Raw genomic sequence first — 6000 nt, forward strand, 5'->3', positions numbered from 1 at the left:
GGGAGAAGGTGCGGAGTGGAGTGGAAGGAAATGGGACGGGGAGGGGGGGTTGTGTGGGCCGGGGGTGTTGGTGTCCTACGTTTTGGGTGACCGGACTCCCGCAAACCTCCCCCCACTTTGTCTCCAATTTGCGGGAGAAAACGCGTCTGGACCACCCCGCGGATCGATATATATCCGTGTTGGATGGCTTTCACGGTCAGGACAGCGCGGTACCGACAGATGCGGGTGGTTTGCAGGTCCGCCTTGAAGATGCCCTAATGAAAGAGACTACCAATCCATGCGTGGGGCCTTCATACTAAATTAGACAAGTAGCATGCATCCAATCCTTTGGCAAAATGAAGAAGAAAAAAAAGGGAAAAATAATTAAATAGGCATGAGTATTAAGATGTCCTAATTGGTTAGTGTAATTCTCTTTGAATGAATAGGTCATCAGTTCAACTCGTGTCGCATGCATTGTTTTTTGAATCCTAGAAAGAAAGAGAGAGAAAGCTAAGGGCGCCGTGTACGGGAGGTATGTAACCGCATATCAGGGCAATGTATTTTAGAAAAAAAACCATCATACCTTTTATTATGAAGAGGTACGAAGAGATCTCAGTCACCGATGTGTTTAGCTGGGATGTACCAAAGTATAAGTGTTTGGAGAGATGGTCCGAGCCTCCAGATGAACTAGCACCATGTCCGGACACACTAGGCAAATTGATTTTGAAAGTTCTAGGCTAGGGCCACATGCCCAAATATTCGCACGACAAAAAATTTGTCCACATGCATGAATTTGGAAAACAAAAAAAGGTAGATACTAAACATAGTGATACGCATTAGATAGCATTGAAAACATCTACTCCCTCCGTTCCAAATTACTCGTCGCAGAAATGGATATATCTAGAACTAAAATACATCTAGATCCATCCGTACTTGCGACAAATAATTCGGAACGGAGGGAGTAGGAAAACTTGTAGGAATTGGAGCCACCTCATAGACAAAACATTTTTTTTCAAGATCCATAGACAAAATATTGACGGAGAGGAAAATAAAGTGTGCATTGAAGAGAAGAAAGAGTACCATGAGAGGAAACCTCCGTCATGCCCTTCCCACCAAGATTTTGGGTACCGCCTGAAAAATTCGGATACTGGGCGGTATCTGTGTTTCTTGCCGCCCCATGAGAAATACCTATCACAAGCAAAAAAGTTTGAAATTTTAGAATATTTTGAATTTAAACGCTCAAAGTATGGCTGAAGAAACTAGCCTCTCATTAAATCAACAAATGTTGTTTTGGCCTGGTTGTAACCATTTATTTCCCGCGTTGATAGGTAGGCCAGTTTGACTCCACTTTATGCATTTTTTTGGTTTATTTTTCTGAATAGGCAAGTAGAAAATATGATGTCAACACTTGAGTGTCGCGCCGTTTTTGAAGGTGTTACTGTTGAAGAACCTCGTCGTTTGTGTGATATCATAAGATGGTTGATGTGGATACGGTCACTGATGTAGTTTGCCGATCATGGATCTGATCCTTCGGGTTTTTCTTTACTCGCTACACATAGCTTTGGCCTTATATGACTTTGCTATCTGGCATGTTTTTTGTCTCCATGTGTTCGTGTTGGTGGTGTGCATGCTAACTATAAAGAGGCTGAGTGTGTGCTATTTGAGTTTGTATCCTCTTGATGCTTCTCTCCGAGCCAATAAAATCCACCCTTTATCGAGAAAATGTGAAAAAATGAGGACCATACACGTAGTATGAATATTAGTTCAAGATTTTCTATATCGAGTTTAAAAGAACTAGCACATATGCCCATGCGTTGCAACGGGAGATAAAATAGTATGCCGTTAAAGTCAGTAAGAATTATATGTGCAAGCAAAACCCTATGTGCACACAAAGAAAAGAAACGATTAGCTTCTTGGTTTCGCAGCGTGTGGAGGAATCAATCCGTTATTTTTTCATTCATTGATCAATGGTGTTTAAGAGTTTTGTTATGTCATCGTACGTCGGGAGGAACCATGAGTTATTCAATCTATTTTTCCTTTCAATTCTTCCAATCCAGGGGACTTTAAGGTATGAAGTTTCTGAATATTCTAGGAAACATGAACAATATTTTAAATCTGGAATAGTTTTTTGAAAATAATGTACACTTTTTAAAGCGCGAACAAAATATGAAAGGAAACATCTTTTTCAATTCACAAATATTTTCTAAAAACACCAATTTTTTATAAAAACATTAACATTATTTGACATTGTGCACATTTTTTAAAAAGGGAACATATGTTCAAAATTTGTAAGATTTTTAGAAAATGTGTATCTTTTATACAAAACATTATTTTTAATTATGAAAATTTCAGTAAAACAGAATATTTTTTGAATTTGGAGCATTTTTGAAATGCTATTTTCTTTTTAGACATCTCAAACTATTTTGAAAAACAATAATTGTTTTTGAAAAAATGGGAGCCTTTTTGCGAGTTCCGAATCTTTTTTAAAAATTGCAAAAAAATTGGAATTGTTAACGTTAAAAAAACAAATCTTAAGTCTGAACTTTTTAGAGAATTTTTTATTTACGAAATTAATTCTAACATAAAAATAAACTTGGAAGGGAAAAAATAGACAAGAAAGAGAATAAAAATAGAAGTAAAACACATAAATAAAGAAAATTGGGCCAGCCCATTATTGGTTGTCCTGTACGAAACTTCAACTAAAAACATGAAAATTATTTAAATTTGTGAACATTTTCTAAAAACAGGAACATGTGTTGAAAATTCAAAAAAATAGAAAATGTGTATCTTTTTTAAACGAACGTTATTTTTTATTATGAAAATTTCACAAAAATAAGAATACTTTTTGAATTTGAAGCATTTTTTAAATGCTATTTGATTTTTAGACATCTCGAACAATTTTGAAAAAATATTTTCTGAAAAAATGGAAAACTCTTTGCAAGTTCAGAATATTTTTTTAAATAGTAACAATTTTTCTGAATTTTGAACATTTTCAAAAAAAATTAATTCAGAACATTTTTTAGGATTTTTAAATTTAAGAAACAAATTCTAAAAGGAAAATAAACTTGGATGAGAAAAAAGAGGTACGAAACTAAGAATAAAAATAGAAGTAAAACACAGAAAAAAAAGAAAAATTGACCAGCTGAATGTTGGTTGTCTAGTGGGAAACTCAACTATTTATTGCCCTGTGCGGAAAATAGAATTTTCCCAAGTGCCTGGGTAGAAAAATACCTGGGCTGGCTTTGCTGGGCCATAGGTGCGGCCCACATACAAAAATTCTTTTTCTAGATGACAAGCATATATAAATTTAGTACCACCTCGGATATAGGAAACTAAATTATTTTTGGCGGTGAACGGATGAAAAAATTGGCGAAACGCACCTTGCTTTATTAGTAGGTATAGATATGTATTTAAAATTTAATTATAAGTTTCTTTCGAAATATGTTCGGTATTTCTCGGTAACCACGGTTACCGAGAATTTCGCCCCCTACCCCCCCACACGAGAAAATTTACCCATTCGGAATCCAAAACCTTGCTTCCCACCACCACGATGCGGCTATATCTTCCACGTGTCGGAGCACGACTTGGAGGCATAACCGCATAGTAGGCATGTCGCAAGAGGGGTAATCTTTACACATCCCATGTACTGAAAAAGAAAGGGATAAAGAGTTGGCTTACAATCGCCACTTCAAACAATACATAAATATAGCATTACATCATCCAGATACAATCAAGGTCCGACTAAGGAACCAAATAAAGAAAGGCAACCTCTAATGCAAAAGATATCCGATCGCCCCGACTGGCTCCACTACTGATCAACTGGAAATGAAACAACACAACGAACACGAACTTCATCGAGCTCCCACTTGAGCTGGGTTGCGTCACCTGCACTGGTATGATCGGCACCTGCAAGCTGTTTTGGAAGTATCTGTGAGTCACGAGGACTCAGCAATCTCACACCCGCGATATCAAGACTATCTAAGCTTATGGGTAGGAAAAGGTAGTGAGGTGGAGCTGCAGCAAGCACTAGCATATATGGTGGCTAAGTTACGCAAATGAGAGCGAGAAGAGAAGCAAAGCACGGTCGTGAATTAGAAGTGATCAAGAAGTGATCCTGAAACTACTTACGTTCAAACATAACACAAGAACCGTGTTCACTTCCCGGATTCCGCCGGAAAGAGATCATCACGGCTACACATGCGGTTGATGCATTTTAATTAAGTTAAGTTTCAAGTTCTCTACAACCGGATATCAACAAATTCCCATTTTCCCATAACCGCGGGCAGGGCTTTCAAAAGTTCAAAACCCTGCAGGGGTGTCCCAACTTAGCCCATCACAAGCTCTCATGGTCAACGAAGGATATTCCTTCTCCCAGGATGACCCGATCAGACTCGGAATCCCGGTTACAAGACATCTCGACAATGGTAAAACAAGACCAGCAAAGCCGCCCGATGTGCCGACAAATCCCGACAGGAGTCGCACGTATCTCGTTCTCAGGGCACATCAGATGAGACATCCTACGAGTAAAACCAAACCTCAAGTTGCCCCGAGGTGGCCCCGCAGTCTACTCGTTTCGGACCAACACCCAAAGGAGCACTGGCCCGGGGGGGTTAAAATAAAGATGACCCTTGAGTCCGCGGAACCCAAGGGAAAAAGGCTTAGGTGGAAAAAGGTAAAACCAAGGCCGGGCCTTGCTGGAGGAGTTTTATTCAAGGAGAACTATCAAGGGGTTCCCATTATAACCCAACCGCGTAAGGAACACAAAATCAAGGAACATAACACTGGTATGACGGAAACTAGGGCGGCAAGAGTGGAACAAAACACCAGGCATAAGGCCGAGCCTTCCACCCTTTACCAAGTATATATGTGCATTAAAGTAAACAAGATATAGTAATGATATCCCAACAATAAACGTGTTCCAACAAGGAACAAACTCCATCTTCACCTGCAACTAGCAACGCTATAAGAGGGGCTGAGCAAAGCGGTAACATAGCCAAACAAAGGTTTGGTAGGACAAGGTGGGTTAGAGGCTTGACATGGCAATGTGGGAGGCAAGATATAGCAAGTGGTAGGTATCGCAGCATAGCAAAAGAGCGAGCAACTAGAAAGCAAAGATATAAGTGATTTCGAGGGTATGGTCATCTTGCCTGCAAAGTTCTTCGAGTCGACGAAAACTTGATCCTCGTAAGCGTAGTCAATGGGTTCCTCGAACACGAACTCGTCTCCCGGCTCTACCCAAGGTAAGAACACAAGCAAAGGAAACCACAATCAACCACGGTACAATGCGCAAGCAACATGATGCAAAATATGGGATGATATGCGGGATGTGATATGCAATGCATATGCGTGCTCCAGAAGGGAAAGATTGAACCAGGCCTAAACTTGGAAAACCAAGTGCGCCGCTGTAAAGATGAGTCTATTTCGGTCGAAATCGATATAAAGATCACCGGAAACGGATGCACGATTTGCAAATGGCAAGCAAAACAATAATGGCACAATTCTGCGATTAACAGCACGATGCCATCTAGAATGCAACAAGAAACTAAGCCACTGCACTCCAACATAGCAACAAAGCACATGGCAGTGATCTACTCAAGATGATTGACAAAAGATGAACACTGAGCTACGGCCAATTCACACAATAGCAGGTATAAACAAGCATTGCAAAAGGGTAAAAGATATCAACATCACAGACTTAGTGAAAATAGCAACATGTCAGGAATTAACATCAGGAAGCAATGTTTAGAGCGAGATAACAACATGCTACAGGATCAGATCATAGCAAAGCAAGGCATGGCATGAATCTACTCAAAGCATATAACAAAAGTCCCTTACTGACCATAAGCCAAAAAGGATCAGAAGATATGATGGCACCCATGTAAACATAGCAAGTTTCATTAACAAATTCAGACTTAGCAGAAAACTGGACATGGCATAAACAGAATTACGAAGGCATGTTTGCGAGCTCGATGCACTCAACACAAGGCATTGCATGACAAACTAACCATACTACCAACAATA

Source organism: Triticum aestivum, chromosome 5A, assembly GCF_018294505.1.
Source record: "Triticum aestivum cultivar Chinese Spring chromosome 5A, IWGSC CS RefSeq v2.1, whole genome shotgun sequence".
Taxonomy (NCBI): Eukaryota; Viridiplantae; Streptophyta; class Magnoliopsida; order Poales; family Poaceae; genus Triticum; species Triticum aestivum.